A 22,396-nucleotide genomic window follows, 5' to 3' on the forward strand; every position below is an offset into this window, starting at 1 on the left:
CCGCTTGCACTATTGAATATCCGGACACAGCCCCGAGCCGATGTCGGAATCTCACCTTTTGAAAGGCTGTATGGTATGCCTTATGATTTAGAGATGCCATCTGATCACCCCCAGGTACAGGATATCCAATTAAAACCTTATTTAATACAGCTTATGAACCGACGGAGGGAGTTGCAAGCGAAAGGCTTGGTGGCTAGATATAGCAATCCATAGGATACAACCTGGAGATAGGGTTCTAATTAAGACATGGAAAGAAACGTCTTTAACACCGCGGTGGGGAGGCCCCTATGTTGTTTTACTTATCACAGAGACGGCTATCCGGACGGCTGAGAAGGGGTGAACGCATGCCAGTCGCGTGAAAGGACCGATCCAGAAAAGCAAATGGGAAGCGGTCGCAGGCCCTGATGACTTAAAGCTCACGTTGAAACGAACTCGAGAAGTATGGTCTAACTGTCTATGTATCGTAAAAAAAAAAAAAAAAAAAGAGGAGGAGAGGGGACCCTGTTTGATCAGAAAAAGGTCGCGGTTACCTGAGAAACTCCCCTGAAGAACACTGCTGCTGCCGAGAAGAACCTGCACCTTGTAGTTCGCTGCAACCGAACTGACAAGCGAGGCAGAGAGTGAAACGGTGGGGAATTACGTGGCCAGGTAAAGAACTCTGGAAAATGGGCCCTAGCCATTTTTTTATTTTTTTTTTTGCGATACATAGTAATGGGTACGATTGTTTACACTGTTCCTGGGTCTGTGCACCCTCACAAACCTTTTAAATGGAGCCTGATTAGATGGGAAGATCACCATGTTGTTCAGCAGATAACTACTGCTGGGGGACTGATAGGGGAGGCATCATCTATATAAAGAAGGAAGAGACAAAGAGTCCCCAACGGATGGGACCAAATCAGAAACTGTCGGGGAGTGTTTTGAGGATTCAGCCTACACAAGCTTTTAGAATGCTAACTCCTTGTTGTGGTTTAACCCGGCTGGCAGCTAAACACCACACAGCCGTTCGCTCACCCTCCCCCCTCCCTCTCTGGGATGGGGGAGAGAAACGGGAAAGTGAAGCCGGTGAGTTGAGATAAAGACAGTTTATTAAGACAGGAAAATAATAATAACAATAATAATAATAATAGTGATAATGATAATGATAATAGTATTAATAATAATGTGTATGAAACAAGTGATGCACAATGCAATTGCTCACCACCCGCTGACCGATGCCCAGCCTATCCCCGAGCAGCCGGCCCCCCACCCCGGCCAGCCACCCCTATATATTGTTTAGCATGACGTCAGATGGTATGGAATACCCCTTTGGCCAGTTTGGGTCAGCTGTCCTGGGTCTGTCCCCTCCCAGCTCCTGCTGCACCCCCAGCCTGCTCGCTGGCAGGACAGAGCGAGAAGCTGAAAAGCCCTTGGCCTGGTGTAAACACTGCTCTGCAACAATTAAAACATCAGCATGTTATCAGCGCTCTTCTCACCCTAATCCAAAACATAGCACCCTACCAGCTACTATGAGGAAAATTAACTCTGTCCTAACTGGAACCAGGACACTCCTAATAGCCCTAAACCACTGGAGGTTGCTAATAAATCAGTAAACCCGGAGTACGGGATTAGAAATGAAGGGGTGACCGGGAATAACATATGGAGAATCATGAATGCTAGTTATCAGTTGTTGAATCAAACAAATCCAGACGTGCCTAGACCTTGCTGGTTATGTCTTGATATAAGGCCCTCATATTACGACGCCATTGGGGATCTGGGAGAAACCACCCGTTCAAACGAAACCGATCCCCCACAATGCCATTGGGGAAGGGATGTAGGAATAACGTTAACGGAAGTAACTGGGAATGGCAGGTGCGTAGGCACGGTCCCTGGTGAGAAGTTCCATCTATGCAATATTACAGAAAATGTTACACAATTAGACAAAGAAAAATGGTTAATACCAGCAGATAACACCAGATGGGTATGTTCGTCTCTGGGGGTAACTCCATGCTTATCTTTGAAATTGTTCAACTCGTCTCATGATTTCTGTGTACAGGTAGTAATTATACCTAGGATTCTTTACCATTCTGAGGAGTATATGTACATCCAACATGCTATGGCAAAAAACCACTTAAGGAAGAGAGAGCCTATTACGGCTGTTACTTTAGCCACTCTGATGATTCTGGGGGCTGCAGGAGCCGGAACTGGAATTACCTCTCTGGTAAAACAAAGCCAAGAATTTACCTCTCTACGCATTGCTGTAGATGAGGATTTGGCCCATATCGAGCAATCTATATCAGCTTTCGAGAAATCTGTGCGATCCTTATCTGAAGTAGTACTACAAAATCGTAGGGGATTAGATCTGATTTTTCTACAACAAGGAGGACTGTGTGCAGCCCTAAGAGAGGAGTGTTGTGTATATGCTGATCATACTGGAGTAGTAAGGGACACAATGACTAAATTGAGAGAAGGGCTAGAAAAACGAAAAAGGGAAAATGAAGCCCACCAGAATTGGTATGAATCCTGGTTTAATTACTCACCTTGGCTCACTACACTGCTATCAGCTATAGCAGGACCTTTGTTGCTGCTCATATTTACACTAACATTTGGACCATGTATATTCAATCAAATAATCACAATTGTGAAAAAAACGATTAGAGGCAGCTCACCTTATGCTTGTGCGTGCGAAATATGAATCTCTTGAACAGGAGGAGGATGACGCAGAAACTTTAATATTGAGCAAACAAGTGCTTCAAAAATTCATCAATGAACAAAATATGTTAGAAAAAGAAAAAGGAGGGATTGTGATAAATTAGTGGGTGTTTGTTCATTGTCTTTAAAAGGAATTCAGAGAATCTGCTGAGAAGATAAGGTTTTGCAATTTATGACCTTGTTAAGGGGAAGACTAAGCAAGTAGATAGTGGGGAGGGGGTGCTGGATAAACGTCCTTGGTAAAACAAAGACTGTGAAATACTGTTTGCTGCTTTACTACCCTTGAACACGAGCACAACTTCCAGCCGCCCAGTGCTGTTTTGCTTGTACCTGCTTACTTAATTAATAAATTATCTTCGATAGACCAGAAAATTGCGTGGTCTCGCTTATAACACTTCCCATTCAGGCTGCAGCCTTGATTCTTTCCAGGTCCAAATCAGGACCCAATTTCCTGGTTGATGGTGGTGAATGGGGAATTCCAAAGGTGGGGTTTGAGTCAGCAACCCACGGGTCCTGAGAGATGACAAAGAAGAGGACAACCCCAGAATACAGTTCTTAAGAAAACTCTCTTGTTTCGAATTGCAGTATCTCACCCCTCCTGCCCAGATAGGGTAATCCAAACAGCATGTCATATGGTGAAATTCCTATATCCTTTCTTGGTGCTGTTTGAACCTGGAAGAGTGCTAAGGGTAAGCATTTTACCATTTTGCTCCACCTTCCCAGAAGAGGAGGGGTGCTGAGGGTGTGAAAATCCCACTCAATCTCTAAGGCCTGCATTAACCCTTGCAGTACTTGTGAAGGGAAATGACTTCCTTGATCTGAATCAATGTTTTCAGCTATCCCATATCTAGGGACTGTTTGCTCCAGTGATACCTTAGCCACCGTGTTCGCAGTGGCAGATACGGAGGGGAAAGCTTACACCCATCCAGTCACGTGGTCAACTAGGACAAACAAGTACTTAAATCTCCCTGCTTTAGGTAACTCAGTAAAGTCTACCTGTATACTTCGGAAAGGCCGAATCCCTGGCTCCCGTCCCCCTCTAAGTGAGTTACGAATGACCTTTTTATTTGCCTTTTGACATATGGTACATCCTCTGCATATTTGCTTCACTGAAGTGTATATTCCTACACAGACATACTGTCTTAGCACAACATCACACATTGCTTGCACCTCCCAATGACTCTCTTGATGTAAAACGATTAATATTTGCCTCATTGGTGCTTTATTCAACATTTCTCTCCCATCAGGGAGTATCCATTTTCCCTCAGACTTCGTGGCTCCTGATTCCTTAAAAAAATCTTTCTCTTAAAACTTTTTAGTTCTTTCTTAGTTTTCAACAATTCCCTGAATCCTCTCTGGATTTATTCTCCGTTTTCCCTCAGACATTAGATGCCTTAAATACCTGACTTCTCTTTCTACGTATTGAAATTTATTTTTCAATACTCCCAAGCCCTGCTTTCCCAGAAAGTTGAATAGCTTGTTAGTAGCTTCCTTCAGAACTGTTTTCTCCTGTCCTGACAATAAACGATCATCCATATTTTCTAACAGTAATTCCTCCTCAGGATGTTGTAATTGCTCCAAAATCTGTTCTAGAACTTTGCCCAAATAAATCGGTGGCCCTGTAAACCCCTGAGGTAAAACTGTCCATATGTATTGTTGCTTCCGCCCCTATTTCAAGGTCTTTCCAGTCAGAGGTGAATATATCTTTGCTCTCAGGGCCTGAGAGCCCTCCATTAATAACACTGTTATTCCAGTCTAACAATTTACTATTTGAATGCCCAATTTCATCATCAAATCCCTTCCCAACAAGTTAGTCCCTGCCTTGGGTACATACAATAATTGCCCAGAGATCATTTTATCCCCTAGTCTCAGCTTGGTATCCCTCAAAGGTGGCACTGTTATCCCAGCCCCTTCTACCCCCATCACTTTTTAGGGTTTCATTAGTTAATTTAATCCCTGATACTTTACAGGCCAGTAATGACCTAGCTGCCCCAGTGTATTGTGTTTGATGGCAAGGTTCGGGAGGGGGCTGCAGTGGCAGCCCCCACGAGGAGAATCCAGAAACCACCTCGTGGCAGATAAGGGACAATTTCATCAAGCTCCAAAGGGGTCCACCGCTGCCCAGAGCCAAGCCATGAGGGACACAGTCCGTGCCTCTGTGAGAGCACATCCACGAAAACGAACAAACAAAAACCTGCTGCTCAACAGCAGCTGGGAGAGTGAGGAGTGAGAAACCTCCCCGCAGACACCAAAGTCAGCTCAGAAGGAGGGGGTGGAGGCGCTCCAGGCGCCGGATCCGAAGTCCCCTGCGGCCTGTGGAGAGGCCCCTGGTGGAGCAGGCTGCCCCCCCTGCCCCCCCCCCCTTCTCGATACTTGGGAAACTGACCAAACACCACAGCAAATATACCAAAACTTCTAGACTGTTACTTAGATAATGCCTACATCCTCTTTCCCTGCTTATTCAACTTTCCCAACTCATTCAAAAAACAGCTGTCAAACATTACATACCACACCTTTAACACCTTCAATAACCCTTTTTAACACTTCTTCTTATCTTTCTCCAGCCTGTCCTATCACCAAAGGCTCAGTCATTGGCCAACTTAATTCCATACCTTTCTCCCTCCAGGATGCTGAAACAACATATCAGTATAACATATTTCATCCCATTTTCCTTCTCTCCTCCTTCTTCCACTCTGGATATTCCCACCTGAAGTGGCCAGCCTGGCCACACTTAAAACATCCCATCAAAGCCTGTCCCTGCTAGGATTCAGGCCGCAACACGGGTAGCTTTCCTTGCCTGCCATTCCTTCATCTCTCTTCCTCTCCTTTCCATCCTGGCCCTGACTCCCCCTGAAGATTTTCTTCCTCTTTCTCCAACCCTCTGCCTCACTACCTGCTACACTGTCAATACCATTAGTTTCACTCTCTGCTTTTCCTTCTCATCTCCCCTCCTGACACACACCTTCAGGGCCTCCCGCAGGAGGGCCCCCCAGTGACTGTTCACTACATCCTCCCACCTTCTGGAGCTTTTTCTGTGTATCTGGCCAGGCTTTAATCACAAAATGAACTTTCAAGAGCCCTTGGGATACCGGGTCCTGAGGAGTCATCCCCAAGTACTTTCTCATTCTGACCCCAAGTCTCTCATATGATTTCTGTGTTGCGCATTATTATTATTATTCCAGCCAGGATCGGCAAGTGGGTATTTCTGCTCTGCTTGTATTACCCCTGGTCCTGGAGGATGAGCTCTTTCCCATTCTTGTATAGCAGCTCTCCTCCTGATCATTCCCCTTTCTTCCCCTATAAACAACATACTTAGTACAGACATAATTTCCCCCCCCCGAGAGTATAAGTTAGGCCCTAGGAACTGGTCTAATTGTTCAGCTAGCCCGATGGGGTCCTCAATTAAAGACTTCATCTCCTTAAAACTCCTAACCTCTCTGCTGGTAAGGAGGGGAGGAGTTCACCTAAGACGACACACAGTTAGTGTTAGTAGTGCTAGTATCAGGGAAGGCAAAACTCTCAATCTCTCTTCTACCTTGTTCTAATTCTTACCAGAGCCTAGAGTGCGCTCCTTCTCTAGGGACAGTGTTAATTGCAGTCCCTGTCTCCTTTCCTGGAGCGGCTGCTGCTGCCTCTGGTGCAATATTAGGATTATAGAGAGCATAACTTGGCTCCTTCTCCAAAAAAGGAATCTTATTGTTTACATATAAATTTAAAGCTTGAATTTTCATCAGACCCATATTTTGGCCAAAATACTGCTGTTTCCTTAATTGGTTCTTTTGTACAGACCGATACACAATATTTAACCATTTTCTTCTTTTATCACTTCCTCTAATTTTGGGATTATTTTTCCAATTTCTTATCATTCTTCAGGAAGAACTGTCGGTAGGCACTCCCCCAGGGATATCTCCCTGTCCCCTGGAACCCATATTTCCCATTTTTCCTAGCCCTTGTCAGTGTGCTGCTACAGAAATTTCCCTCCTGCAGGGTACCACACACTAACGTTCCGATTCTGGAAAATGGGGCTGTACTGCCAAGCACTTCCCCGTGCAAGGGGTACCGCACACCTATGAGTTTACCAGATTCCCTGGTGTACTTCCGAGCACTTCCCCATGCAAGGATTACTGTACACCAAATTTCCCTGGTGTACTGCCAAGCACTTCCCTGTGCAAGGACTACCGCAAACCAAATTTCCCTGGTGTACTGCCAAGCACTTCCCCGTGCAAGGACTACCGCACACCAAATTTCCCTGGTGTATTGCCAAGCACTTCCCTGTGCAAGGGCTTACCATACACCAAATTTCCCGAGACTCTTCCTTTCTCTCCCTTATCTCACGCTTCGTCCGTCTCCGGCCACGCCCCTCGCGGAGCTACGGAACCGCGGATCAGGACTCCACACTCGCTTCGTACAAAAGTACGTCTCAATCACACATCACACAGAGTCTCACCCGACCCCCAAGGCAATACTTAATATTTCTTACCTTGGTCTGTGCACAGAGTTACCGGATCAATTCTTAAACCCGGAGTGCCTACCTTCTTCCCTTCCCCAGTACTTCATGGTACTTCATGGATCCTGCCTCTTTAATCAGTCTCGGGCCCTCTGTCAGCTCTCCGCAGAACTGCCACCGTCGATGCACAGGACCCTGAAATCAGCGGGGCATGCCTTCCTGCTGCTGCGGCGGTGGGGCTCCCCGGTAGGTGACTGGCTCCCGGACGAGCCCCCAAATTGTGAGAAACGCTCCGTAGCCAATAACTTAGGCTCAGGCGAGGATCTCAGTGAAGTAGTAATTTATTCGCGATTGCAATGGCGGGCGTCCCACAAGCAGGAGCGCACCTACTGGTTCCAAAACACAGTTTATATACTTTTTGATGACAGGACCCTCCCCTGTTTCCCCATTGACTGGGTAATCCAGGTTCACAATCTATCTGATGCTTCACAGACAATGCCTGGCCTTCAGTTGCCGGCCTGTTAAATTTCAAATTTCTTTAGACTTTTTTACTGTTTGAAGTGGTAATGTTTCTTCACTTATCTGACTTAACACCGTGATTTTCACCTAATTGCTCTAAGGAGTCTGGTTGTCTGCATTTTACAAGGTCGCCTGCTAAGTTTTCTTATCACTGCAAGCATATCTTAATACCCCATTCCTTACCTTTAAACAATGTAACTCTGCAAAAATAACATTTTTATTCCCACAGCAGTGATGCTTCGTCTCACTCACACAGCACAATCACGCAATCACACAAAGAGGCCCCTTGCACTTCTCGTTCATACCACAAGAATATATCACTTAAAACAATAATCAAACTTGTTTGTATCATCTCTGGCCGTGTTCCTCGTGGAGTAACTCACTTCACAACAATACTTTGTCTCAAACACATACACTTACACAAATGCTTTCAACATGAGATACCCAGACATCTACAAATAAGACATACAATTGTTAACACTCCAATTAATATCCCTCCATCAATTGCAAATATTACCCAGGTAACCTTGTCACAATTGTGAGAGGCCCGCTTACCCTTCTCCTGCTTCTTATACAGTCATTAGCAGGTCCGTCCTGGCTCCCAAAACTGGGATGCAGCGGTAACCTCGGATTTGCTCGATCTGCTACCAAGATCGCTAGTGGCTGTTCCATCGGTCAGCAAATCCCCCTTGACCACTCAATCAGTCAGCCTGTAGGGTACCCTCCTCCCTTACGGGGACTATGCTGCATGCCAGACGTCTCTGCGCAATTTACCAGCTGCCCCAACCACACATACGACTTATAGGCCCTTCCTGTACTGTTACACATACTGTTTGTCCACGGTCCAGCAAGTCATTGTCTGCCCCCTCAGTGAGCGGCCGAGGAGCGGATTTCCTCCAGGGAATTGTGCCCGGTGTACGCTAGGACGTCCGCGGTGCAGCCACTCCTGTGGGCAGGCAGAGAGCCTCCTGGCTGGCTCGCCAAAATGATTCGTGGAAGAGCTCTATAACTAAAAGCAAATAAGTTATAAAGTAGGTATGTGGTTTTTTTCGGCGCCGGGCGCATGGGTGATATAGCTCCCAAAGGCACGCGCACCTTAACGCGGCAACTTGCTTTGGTTATATGCAGTAAAAAGTTACATATTGTGAGAAACACTCCGTAGCCAATAACTCAGGCTCAGGCGAGGATCTCAGTGAAGTAGTAATTTATTCGCGATTGCAATGGCGGGCGCCCCACAAGCAGGAGAGCGCACCTACTAGTTCCAAAAACACAGTTTATATACTTTTTGATGACAGGACCCTCCCCTGTTTCCCCACTGGAGTGGGTAATCCAGGTTCACAATCTATCTGATGCTTCACAGACAATGCCTGGCCTTCAGTTGCCGGCCTGTTTTTGAGATGGTAATGTTTTCTCCCCTTATCTGGCTTGACTAAACATAGTGATTTTCACCTGATTGCTCTAAGGAGTCTGGTTGTCTGCATTTTAGGAGGTCACCTGCTGAGCTTTCTTATCACTGTAAGCATATCTCAATACCACATTCCTTCCTTCTATACAATGTAACACTGCAAAAACAACATTTCTATTCCCACAATATGCATGAAGTTTCCCAATACGCCTATACATATGCATAACCTATCCCCGCTTTGTATTAAAATTAGCTCCAATAAGTCATTTCCATAAACTCCTCCCATCTGTGCCTGCGCAATGCCTTCTGGTGGTGGTCGTCCGGGGGTCGTGGGGATGAAGTCCGATAACTCCTCTTCATCACCACTAGTTGACCCCCTGCCTTTGTACAGACTCAGCTGCTCCTCGGCTCTTGTCCAAACCACAAGGTCAGTCTCAGCTGGTTTTTGAGACAGGTTCTCCATTTTTGTCAGGAAACATCTTCTGTGAGGGGCCCCGAGACTCCTTTTTTCAGTTAATTTGCACAGTAGTAAGCAAAGAGACTTAGCAATATCTATTTTAAAGCGATTAAGCAAGCCCCCATTCTTCTATCCCTGGCTTCACGTGAACTTTACTACTGCATATATTCAAAGGTTCAAGCCTTTAGACTGTGTGCAATCCTGTGGGAATGGGCTCTGATGTTAATGTGCGAAACACTGTGCATTTCTGTGGAAGAATATGGTTAATAATAAATGAAATCTTATATGAAATTTCTCAATACAGGAATCCAAAGTACAAGGACCTATTTGCAGTGGGGTACAGCTCTTGTAAGTAACAAATGCAAAAATATCACTGAGGGATATAAAATATTAAAGTGGTGCATTGAGATTAAATTATATTATACTGCACAGATTGCTTCTCGTAGAAAAGACTCACCTGATTTCATAGCTCTAAATTGAGATTTAACTCAAGATAGGGATTACACCTATGTTCTGTGATGTGAGCATCCACAAATAAATAGGCATAGGCAGTATTAGCCAGGGCTTCTGGTTTACGATAGTGCTGACTCTCCCTTTGGTCAAGGACTTGCCTCTAGAAGCACCACTTAATTCTTCTTATTTTACCTGATGGGTTATGGTTGGCATTTCCCTGTTCCCAGTCTTCTGATCCCTGAAAGACCAGACGTTTTGCCAGAAGCTAATGGTGAGATGCTTCTCTAAATGTAAACTCCTTGTTCTCTTGTAGGGGGACATCTAGGAATGTCTCAGAAGATAAGCTCTCCACTAGGGCACATCAAGCCTGTATGCTGTGAAAAGGCACCTCCCCTGCTGTAGTGTCTGGAATTAGATATGTGATAATTATGAGCAGCTATGGACATCTCTGGTTCAGAGTTTCCTGTGTTAATCCATTGCAATTTCTATCCAGTATTACTGCTCTCACATTCAGGAAATGGAAAAGAATTCTAACAAGTTGATGTTTTCTCACCATTTTTGTGCTGTTTTGCTGTGTGCCTTACATCTCCCCGCTCAGTTTACCATTGGGTTGTTTTTTGTTTGGTTGGTTGTTTTGTTTTGTTGTTGTTTTGTTTGTTTGTTTTCCCACTTTATGTGGGAATGTGGCCATGGGGGTCGACAAGCCCCATGGTTGGTGATAACATCGGACTCTTAACGATGAGACCATCAGGAATGTAAAGAGTTTAGAGGGAACAAAGAAGGGTGATTCAGGAGACGCCTTGCTGTCTCGGGTTGCCTCTTCTCCAGCCATTAAGGCATGGAAGTTGCTGGGTGTTTGCAGTTGCCAGGCAAAGTTGTTGACCAATGAACAGTTAATGGAAAAGTACTGCTGTGGGGCGAATAGTAGAAAAAGGGAGGCTGTCCTCATGATGAGAGGCAACATGGATAATGAAGTTATGTCATCAATAAAGTAGCAGCAGTTACTGATCCTGAAAGAACCCTGCTGTCCGTGTGGTCATTATGCCACAAATGGCGCCCAGACAGGGACAACCTGAAGGACAGGGACAACTTGAAGGACAGGTACCAGGACAGGAACAGGGACATTGATCGCCTCATGAAGATAGATTCGGCTAAACTCAGCAAACCGCTCAAAGAAGCTCGTACTGAAAGTCGCTGGAAATTGGCGCACCGGAGCTGGAAAGAAGCTGGAGCTGAAAGAAGCGGCCCAGCGCACACAACTGCCCCTCGCTGGCCGAAGGTAAGCAGTTGCGCGCTATGGGAAATCATATGTCCTTAGAAACAAAAAATGTCCTGGTAACCTTACAGCTTATTCCCTTTATTACGAATCAGACAGTTTATGATCCTGAAACATGGGACCAAATTGAGGTCAAGGTGTGGGAATCTGCTACTAAAAACGACAAGGTTGTGGCGGGATTGCTCGGCACCTGGCGAGCAATCTCTGAGGCCTTAAAGAGCCATGTGGGACCACAGTCAGAAACGTGTGCTTTGCCAGACAGTGAGGGAGCTGCGGGCTCATTTACTGATCCACCTGCTACGCCATCGGCCCCTCCGCTGCTACAGCCAACGCAGGCCTTTGCTGTTATGCCCCCTGGTGACCTGAACGTTCCTTTTGATCCAGGCCCTATGGGCCCTGAAAAGGAGCCGGATCTGCTTCCCTTCGATCCGGGAGGAATAGGATACGTAGGGCCCGAAGGCCGAGTTGCTTAACAATTTAAAGCGAGACATATTGTTCCCACGACTAGCCCTGGAAGTCTCCGGTGTTTGTAATCAAGAAAAGGAATGGAAAATGGAGACTGTTACACGATCTGAGAAAAATTAATGAAGTCATGGAAGATATGGGAGCACTTCAACCAGGATTGCCATCTCCAACTATGCTCCCCCAGTCATGGACATTGATAGTAATAGACTTAAAGGATTGTTTGTTAAACACTTGCCAGAATTCGGAAAACTTTGCTATGTTTATGTTTCAGCTGATACCTTTTCGGATTGTATTTTTGCATCTGTCCATGCAGGAGAAAAGGCAAAGGATGTGTGTCAACATCTGCTGTCAGCTTTTGTGAAATTAGGAGTTCCAAAAATGATTAAAACAGATAAAGGGATAGGATATGTGGCCCATGCAACCCACTTTTTTCAACAGTGGGGTATTCAACATCTGACAGGTATACCTCATTCTTCCCACGGGTTAAGCAATTATTGAACAGGCCTACGATACCCTAAAAGCTAAAACAAAAAAGGGGGAATAGGGGTGTGACCCCCAGGAAAAGATAGCTAAAGCATGCTATGTTCTTAATTTTTTAAACCGATGGACAGAGGAAGGTCCTTGCATCTGTCCATGCAGGAGAAAAGGCGACAGACATATCTGGGAGACAGACAGATCTGGGAGACAGATCTGGGAGAAACTCAGTTGAAGAAAGGGCACAAGTCATGGTAAAAGATTAAAGCACCAATCATTGGCAAGGGCACTACACTCTAATAAATTGGGGCCGAGGTTGTGCTTGTGTTTCAACAGGAGCCGACCCTAGATGGGTCCATCCAGCCGTCTCATCATCTGCCTTAACATGATCGCAGCACTCTCCTCCGCGGTTTGGACTCCAGCTCAAACCAAAAACACCGTATGGGAGGGTCCCTCTGGCATATGCAGGACCCACAAGCAAGGACTCCAGGAGTTGGAGAGGCAGCCAGAGCCCCCCGGTGGCTGGGCAGCACTCAGTGCCTACCTCTCCCAGGGATGTGGTTACAAAGTTTGTTGAAGATAGAATTGGTATGCCTGGTAGTTTTTCCCTGTGTTTTAGTTTGTGTTAACTGTGCTTTCTTAATTTGTGTTAATCGCGCTTTTTTATGTTAATAAATGTAAGGAATGGTCCAGCAATTCGTGCCACTAAGGGATTTGAAGGGTTAACATTGAGGCCTGGGGTTAGGTGAGAAGAGAACAAAGGGATTTCTTCAGAGAAAAACTGCTGACTCTGCACGGACCTGCAGTAACTTCTGACACCCGGCTAAGAGACAACCAGATAATGAGGAAGAATATGATCCTCCCCGTCCGAGCGGCCCCCGAGAGACTAACAGAGACTGATAAGCAGGCGCCCCTGGGAGGACTTTGGATTCGGAAAACCAATTGTAATAACCCTGCCTCTTCTAGAAGTAGTAATGAATATGTTTTAGCCTAGGAGCATAAATTCAGCCGTCTTATGTAACAGGTGTGCGTCCTGGTGGAGCAGAGACTCCCGGCGCACCCAGCGCTGTTTGCTTGCCTCTATTCATTTAATAAATTGTAAACTTTGATTGTAATCCTATTTGGGACTCAGTCATTTATAACAATTGGGGGCTCGTCCAGGATGGTCTTGGTTCCTGAATTCTGACTTGATCTAGGAGGGGTGCCCCCACCATTTGGTGGCTGCTGTTCGAGTCGGGTCGGGACTAACACCATCTTGAACCTGAATAAGGGCAAGCAAAGATTTAGATTTTTTTATGAGCTCCCTTTGCCAGCTGCAGCACTATATTTTGCCCGTAATTCTGCGCGCGAAGATCCGAACGAAGACGACGGAGTCGTAAGTATTTAAGGCGTATACCGTTCGGTTGGGTGGGATTCGGTTGCCTGTGTGTGTGTGAGAGTGTGACTGAGACGGAACGTAGTTCCGAAGCGATTGTGGAGGTCTTCTAACCGCGGTTCCAATCTCCCGCGAGGGACTTGGCCGGTGAAGGACCGAAGCGATTCCTATAGGATTCGTGGGTGGGTGATAGGTCCTAAACCCCCTGCAAGACACTCTCACTAAGGCAACCAAGGGCTGTAGGAATTGCCACAGTAAAATTCCTAGATGGGTCAGACAAAATTGAAGACCCGGGACCAGAGAAAAGGGAGCAAATTACCAGACATACCACCAGAAAGTCCATTAGGGATAATGATTAGAAATTGGAACGATAGGGGCCCCAGAAAAGGAAAAAAGTAAATTAAAAATGGTCCAGTATCGAATGATAGAATGGCCGAAGGATCCTTTAAGACCACATGTCTTTTGGCCCGTTTTCGGATCCTTCGAAGACTGGGTTTGCCAGGCCTTAAATATACATGTTAATTCAAAGGAACCTTTTTAGCTAGGAGGAAAGTGATTATGCAGGATTATGGATCAGGACTTCACGTCCTTTTCCAGCCTCAATATTTACACTAAAAGCAGACAAGAAGTTTGAAGAAGAAGAAAAAAAAAAAAGGAAAAAGAAAAAGATGATGAATGGGAGTCATTGGATAACCTACCACCTCTATATCCTAACAATCCACCCCCGGTGGTGCATCTTGCAATCCTATTTTGTTCTTAAATGTTTTGACTGTGTCAAGGAGGAAGGTGGGAGCCTTATCTAAGTAACAGTTTAGAAGTTTTGGTATATTCGCGGTGGTGTTTGGTCAGTTTCCCAAGTATCGGGGGAGGGGGAGGGGGTGGCTGATTATCAAAGCGGTAGAACGGAGAGTCACTTCTTTGGTGGTTCGGGCCTGAGCCCTGGGAATTTGGTAAGAAGGGGGAGAGCGAATTTATTTAGGCCTCAATACCTTTTAAACCCCCCATATTGATGGATACACAGGAGTGATTCCTTGTTTTGTGTGGGCTTACTAACAAAGTGCATGAGAAAAATAGGCATTCGGCTTGAAATTCGGTCTTGTTGAAATGTAAATTTTGTGGAAAAGGTGATATTGTTTGTCTAGAAGACAGAAGGCTGAGTGCTTCTGGTGTTTTTCCGAAGTCCTGTGGATTTATGATTGGAACGGGGCTCATTAATAATCTGAAATAGTGAAGTTTGTATGTGGAAAGAAGAGTTTAATCCCAGAGAATTGGGACATTTGGGAAGAAGATTAGGAAAAGATAGTAAAAACCTGCAATAAAAAGGTTTGCGTGGAAATTGAAACAAGGGACAGTAACTAATATAAATAAATAAAAGGGAATGGGAAATCAAGGAAATGAGTAAAATCCAAAACAAAGACATCCTAAAAAAAAAAAAAAAAGCCTCCTTGGGTGCATACTTTGGGTGCATATTGGCACATTGGAAGGATATTGTTAGAAATGGGGGCACAGAAAGCAAGAGGACTTTCACTAAGTATTGCAATCAATGGTGGCCACTATATAAACTAAATGGCCACTTTATGGATCAATCGACTATAACAGTGTCTTGCAATTAATGTTGTTTTAGAGGAGAGAAGGAAAATAGGAAGAAATGTTGTATAGTGATATGTTGTTTCAGCATCTTGGAGGGAAAAAGTTTGGAATTAAGTTGGCCCCTGACTGAGCCTTTGGTGTTGGCATTAGAAAAGTACAGGCTGGAGAAAGATAAAGGAAGTGTTAAAAGGGTTGTTGAAGGTGTTAAAGGTTGTGTGGTATGTAGTATTTAACAGAGCTGTTTGAAGTTGAATGAGCAGGGAAAGAGGATGTAGGAATGCTAATAGTTCCGCCTCAACCCGAGGCTGAGATCTCTAAATCGCGGGTGTGAGCCCTCTGGGGCAGGGGGACCGTGATGGGTCCGAGAGAGTTGTCGTGGAAACAGAAAAGCAGCTAACTCTTGAAACAACCTGAGTTCCTGTGTGAGCTCAGATTGCCAATGGGACCGCTCAGGGAACTGTCAACGATTGCATTCCCCTGACCGACCCCCTCACTGAGACCCTAATCACCCCAGAAATTATGTAAATACCAAAATCTGGTTAAAATGGGAAATGAGAATCTGTTCCAACAAGGTCCAAAAGAAACCCCTATGGAATTTTTGAATTTTTGGACCAACTTTGAAATGCAATGAGAAAAAAAAATGGACCTGGCTTAAAAACAAACAAACAAACAAACAAACAAACAGAGGCAACTGGCTAGCCTCTTTCCAGGGCAATCGGCCCCTGATATCAGAAAGAAATTGTCTTAGGCTGCAGGACAAACTTACAACAGTCAGGAATGACGGGGACCTGGGGCATCTACCCTAGCAGGTCCACTAGTTGAAATAAAGCTAGGAAACGAAGACAGAGGCTTGAATTTTTTGTTGGTTATGGGAGCTTCTTTCTCTGTGTTAGTCAGTAAATGTAATAGGAGCAACATATTCAGTGTTAAATAGTTTAAAAGGACGATTAGGAACTAAGACAACTACAATAATTGGAGCCACAGGGAAGGAGGAGGAACGGCCATTCTTACGACCCCTTGATTTGCGTTTTGGGGGTAAGGAACTAACCCATGAATTTTAGTATGTACCAGAATGCCCGATGCCACTCTTGGGATGGGATCTATTAGCCAAATTAGATGCAACAATAACCTTTGAGGATGGAGAATTAATAATGAAGGTACCTGAGTCCAAAGTAGGACAAATTCTACTCAAAGTAGGACAAAGATAAACCCTTTGTTAATATTCCAAGAGAAGTAGAAAATGCAGTTATACCAGCAGTATGGGAAACAGATGTACCAGGGAAGTCGAAACTGGCACAACCGGTAAAGGTGGAATTAAAGAAAGGAGCCAAACCTGTTTGAATCAAAAAATATCCACTTAAGATAGAAGCTAGGCAGGGGATAGTGAAAATTATTGACAAATTTCTCAAATATCAGATTCTGGAAGAATGTAAATCGGAATACAATACTCCAATTTTTCCAGTAAAGAAGCCGAATGGCGAGTATAGATTAGTACAAGATCTTAGAGGAATAAATGAAATAACAAAGGACATTCACCCGGTAGTAGCTAATCCTTACACATTGTTAACATCTGTGAAAGGGAAATATAAATGGTTTACCGTGATAGATTTAAAGGATGCCTTCTTTTGCATACCTCTTGATAAAGATAGTAGAAAATTATTTGCCTTCAAATGGGAAAACATATTGAAGTTTTTGGACCACATATGGTAACAACCATTTTAGAACAAAAGGGGGGGGGGGGCACTGTTTATCACCCAGCCGGATGATGAAATATCAGGCAATACTAACTGAACAAGATGACATCACCTTGAAAACGACTAACCTGTTATATCCAGCAGTATTTCCAGGAACTGTTCCAGAAGAAGGGCCATTGGAACACAATTGTGTGGAAATAATCGAACATACGCCAGCCGTGAATATTCGAAGGATGTACCCCTTGAAAGGTATTCAGTGGGAATACCACACTCCGTGGCACCCACAAAGCTCAGGGAAAGTAGAAAGGATGAATCAAACAATAAAACAACAATTGGCTAAGTTAATGATGGAGACACAGCTGCCCTGGACGAAATGCTTACCATTGGCACTTTTAAACATAAGAACTAAACCACACAGTGAGACTGGATTATCACCATATGAAATGTTATATGGTATGCCTTATTCTCAAGGGATGCCCCTAGGGAACAATGTAGTTGAGGATCATAGTATCCAGAAATACATAATTACCATTGGAAGGAGATTACAGGAGCTAAGAGAAATTGGGATGATGACTCAGACACCACCTTTAGGATTTGCTATTCATAAGATACAACCAGGAGACAAGGTCTTAATAAAAACCTGGAGAGAGGAATCATTGAACCCCTGATGGGAGGGACCGTACCTTGTTTTACTTACTACTGAAACAGCTGTGAGAACAGCAGAAACGGGTTGGACCCACGCATCCAGAATAAAAGGACCAATAACTACCGAAGCCTGGAGGGTTGAGTCCACTCCTGGGGAACTGAAACTGAGACTAAAGAGGAACTGATATCCCAGCAATGAGGTTCTGCATGAATTAAGGGCACTGGATAAAAAGGACAAGGCTGCAGGGAGGAAAGGGAGGAGGCAAGACCGGGGTAGGACCCTCCACTGCAGTGTGTATGGTCTACTGAGGGAGGCAACCCCTATGGGTATTGACCGCCGAGTGAGAGGGCCTCGACCGGACTTCTCCCGCGCTAAGATCAGGTTGTCCTGAGAAAAATAACATGAGAACCTTTTGAACCCATAATAAAATTGTGATTAGTTTTTCCAGGAGCTGGATCACCCCGAAGGGCTGAATGGTAACACAAGCTCTGAAAGCGGGCCCAACCCCATGATTGAAGGAGCTTCCCACACTCTCAAGATTGGACGGCGAAAAAGGATAAGAAATGCTATACTTCCTGGTATTGTTTTTACAGGGGCAATTGGGCCATGGGCAGGAATGGAGGAATAACTTTTTCACTTTGGGGGAGGAAGTGGCCAAGGCCTTTAACCTTAGTAACTGCTGGATTTGTGGAGGACCAGGGGGGAACTGAAAGTTGGCCCTGGGTAGCAGGCCCGGTTGAACCCAAGTGGTGGGTCAGGAATTTGAGCGAAGTTCATAATGGGACGCAATTTTGGAAAGAGGAAGGAGGTCCATGGCAGTTGCACTCGTCAGCTCGGGGTGTATACTGCTTGAACAGAACAGGAACAGTGGCGGTGGGAAAAAGCGTTTGCGATTGGACTCTGTCCCCCGGATATGATTGTACCGATCCTGGATGTAGTCCTATAAACTGTACAGCACGTAGTGGGAAATGGAACGCCACACATGTTCAGCTGAGAAATGGGACTTGGCTGAAATGCTCATATAGGGATTTTTTTTGGATCCGGATGTGAAACTGTGGCAAGAGCACAAGAGGGGGGACAATTCGATGGTCAAATCTTGAGCTGTCAGCGTGATAACACCACTAAGGAACAGCATGTGGTGCGGGTCTATTGCTGGAGATTGCAGGATGAGAATGGGAGGCGAGTGTTCTTTAAACATTTCTGGTCAGCTTATAATATGACAGGCCGCCAAAGAGAACTGAATTGTGACTGTAAGCGGAAACCCAACGTGGGAGCTTGGAAGTGTGCATATACGAGTACAAACGGGGCAGACATTGTAACAGGACCACTCGGTAACAAGGACACTCTGTATTATCACGCCCCAAAGGGTAAAGAGGGATGGGATGGTCCTTTTCCAAATGGGACGTGGGCCCTAAAGGGACATTATTGGGTGTGTGGCAAACATGCTTACAAGAGGCTACCCGGAAACTGGTCGGGAATATGCTATGTGGGGTACATAAGACCCTTGTTCTTTTTATTGTCACAAACACAAGGAAATCATTTAGGAATAAGATTATATGATGACCTGAACAGAGTGAAACGATCTATTGATACTTCCTTAGCCGGGGGTAGTGCCCAAAAAAGGGGAAAGGATGAATGGCCTCCTGAAAGAATCATACAGCATTATGGGCCAGCTACCTGGAACCCGAATGAGTTGGTATCAGGAGCCCGAGCACCTATTTATAATTTGAACCCAATAATTAGGTTGCAAGCTATCCTCGAAGTTGTAACCAATCAAACAGCGACGACCTTGGATCTTCTGGCTGATCAATCCACTCAGATGAGGAATGCTATCTTTCAACATAGAATGGTCTTAGACTATTTACTAGCAGAAGAAGGGGGAGTGTGTGGAAAACTGAACGATTCTAATTGTTGTTTACAAATTGATGATAATGGAAAAGTGGTTAAACAGATAACAAAGGAAATTAGGAAGTTAGCCCACGTCCCAGTACAAACTTGGAAGGGTATGGATTGGGATTTCTTTTCGTGGTTGCCCGGTGGACCATGGGTTAAAAGGATGCTATTTTTATTTTTATGTGGTGTAATGACATTATTGTTTATACCTTGTATGATACCTTGCTTTACGTTGTTGGTACGGCGAATAATAAATAGCACCCAATTTGTGATGACTTTGGGAGAGAAAAGTTGATGTGTCGATAATGATGCTTAAGAAATGGACACCCCGAGAACTGACTGATGAAATCCAATTGTTACTGACAAAGGTTGAAGAAGAGACACGAATTGATGATATTAAAAAGAAGGTGAGGAATTGTAAGGAATGGTCCAGCAATTCGTGCCACTAAGGGGTTTGAAGGGTTAACATTGAGGCCTGGGGTTAGGTGAGAAGAGAACAAAGGGATTTTTTAGAGAAAAACTGCTGACTCTGCACGGACGTGCAGTAACTTCTGACACCCGGCCAAGAGACCACCAGATAAGGAGGAAGAATATGAGCATCCCCGTCCGAGCGGCCCCCGAGAGACTAACAGAGACTGATAAGCAGGCGCCCCTGGGAGGACTTCGGATTCGGGAAACCAATTGTAATAACCCTGCCTCTTCTAGAAGTAGTAATGAATATGTATTAGCCTAGGAGCATAAAAATCAGCCGTCTTATGTAACGGGTGTGCGTCCTGGTGGAGCAGAGACTCCCGGCGCACCCAGAGCTGTTTGCTTGCCTCTATTCGTTTAATAAATTGTAAACTTTGATTGCAGTCCTATTTGGGACTCAGTCATTTATAACAAAGTTATGCCCTCAATGGGGAGGAGTTGAAGATACGTCATCAATAAAGTACTAGCAGTTACTGATCCTTAAAGAACCCTGTTGTCCGTGTGGGTCATGAAGTCACAGTTTCTGATGCTAATGGCATTTCTTTGGCATGAGACAGTCCCCTCTGAACAAAGAAATATTGTCATGATAATTTGCAATTCAGAATCTTTGCTGCCTGACTAGAAGTAATTTTTATTCCCATCGGGAGAAGCTGTCTTTCTGCTTTTGTTTTTGCATAAATGAGATCGCTGGATTTCTGGCTAGATTGACAGCCTGCGGTACGGGGTTCAGAGGGCTGTGATGGGTGTTGGGCTTGTGTTTTGCCTTGCTCATGGGAGCACCACAAGCCCAGGCCTTAGTAATCACCTCAATTCATGTTTCACAAGCAAGAGTGCCTCTGACAACATTCAGAGATGGCTTTTTATGTGCAGCTCCATCTGTCAGTACATGAGGTGACTAGAGAAAAGCAATATCTGCTGGGCCAATGTAGTTTCTCCTGATATTTCTTTGCACTCCACAGATGTAACTTTTCAGTCACAAGGATGAGTGAAGAGTACAGACTCGCACTCAGAACATGGATAGTCTTTCATTTACTGCCTGCTACTGACTGACACTGATGGATAGACATTGCGATAAGCATATTCCCCAATGGGACATGCTCAGAGTGCTTCAGAGAGAACAGGGAGAGAAGAAAATGATCCAGGTGGCTTTAACAGTAAGGGACTGCAGTTTCACTCCTGTGCTTTGTAGGCATTGCTTGCACACCTGGAGGTTTCATCTCGCAGCAGATCTTCCACTCTTCCAAGTCAATTGAATCTATTCTTCCTCAGTGCTCCACGAGCACTTAGCACTTAAGGAAGAAGTGAAGTTCTTCAAGGAGTTAGCTCCACAGTAACACTGAGAAACTTTCTCTTCAGGAAAGGTAGTGAAGACAAGTTAGCAGGATGAATGTAAAGTAAGATTGGCATGGTCAAGGAACATGCTTCTTTTGCCTTGCAGACAGCTTCTCTGCAAGGGTCTGATCTTACACAGACAACTGAATGGAGAATCCATTACTACACACCATAACTGGTGATTTGCAGAATCAGGACTTGAAAATATGAGCTTAGAATAAAGAAAATGACTGGTAACAAAACTTGCTTGCTTCTGGTGGGTAAAAGTCATCCTGCAGGGACTAAGAGAGTATCTTTGGAAGTATTCCGTTTTCTTTCTCTCATTTTGTGCAAGAAGCCTGGGTTCCCTCTAGAAAGCAAACAGTGGAAAAAATAATTAGTAGAGGATTCCCAATGCACTGTTCACTTCAAAGATTTCATGAAAATTAAAATCAGCTTCATATTACACAACAATTAGGTTCATGCAGAGCCTGCTCCAAGTCCCAAAGGCTTCTGCTAGGCCAAATACTTTGTTTTCTAGCATCTTCTAAACATTAATTCGAGAGACACAAATCAGGAGTAGTGGAGGCCAAAGTGGCCTGTTTCCAAGTTCTTCCAAGGGAAGGAAGTTCTTTAGGCACCCTATACCCTCGTGGTTTCAGAGTGTGATTCTTACCTCAAGATGCTGTTGAAAACCTTAGACGTTGAAACCTTCAAGTCTTGGAAGAGGTAGGGCAGATATTCTCTGACAGAGTATAGGATCCTGAGCATATAAACAAGATGCTTTCACCAGGCATCAGGAAGTACTCATGGTACCACTGCAGAGTTGTGCCATGCCCTGACAAGCACTTTCTCTTCAGTTATGGACTGTTTGTTGACTAAGACTAACTTGCAGAAAATAGAAGTTCAGGAGTCAGGTTAGATAGCAGGAAGATGTTCTTTCCTGATCCTGACAGAAGACCAATCAGAGAACTGAAGCCTAAGCTCTGATCATAACTCTCCTAAGGCAAGCCTACAGCTGTTCTGAGCAAGGTGTGACATTCTTCTTGGAGTCAAGGAAAAAAAAGTAATGGGCAGCGGGGCTGGATCCCATCCTACCTTCACATGCTGGCTGGAGGATTTATCTTAAAAGCTGGGTCAAAGCATGAGTTTTAGAATGATGCTCAATTTTCACGTCAAAATTCCATCTGATGGTGAGTCCTTAACATCCCCCTTCCCTCTCATACTGTTCC

General features: G+C 44.8%; 2 long non-coding RNA genes across 2 annotated transcripts in view; both read left to right on the forward strand.

Moving 5' to 3' along the window:
- LOC136788430 (uncharacterized) overlaps nucleotides 1–20,283 on the forward strand; it is a 102,220-nt gene extending 81,937 nt beyond the window's left edge. The window contains exon 3 of the long non-coding RNA XR_010827227.1: nucleotides 15,253–20,283. This is a non-coding gene — a long non-coding RNA (uncharacterized lncRNA). The remainder of the gene's footprint in view (nucleotides 1–15,252) is intronic.
- LOC125181918 (uncharacterized) lies at nucleotides 9,375–13,299 on the forward strand. Its single transcript, XR_007160595.2, has 2 exons — nucleotides 9,375–9,864; nucleotides 10,283–13,299. It is a non-coding gene; the product is annotated as an uncharacterized lncRNA (long non-coding RNA).
- Nucleotides 20,284–22,396: the final 2,113 nt, after the last annotated feature.

Source organism: Anser cygnoides, chromosome 36 (genome assembly GCF_040182565.1).
Source record: "Anser cygnoides isolate HZ-2024a breed goose chromosome 36, Taihu_goose_T2T_genome, whole genome shotgun sequence".
Classification (NCBI taxonomy): Eukaryota; Metazoa; Chordata; class Aves; order Anseriformes; family Anatidae; genus Anser; species Anser cygnoides.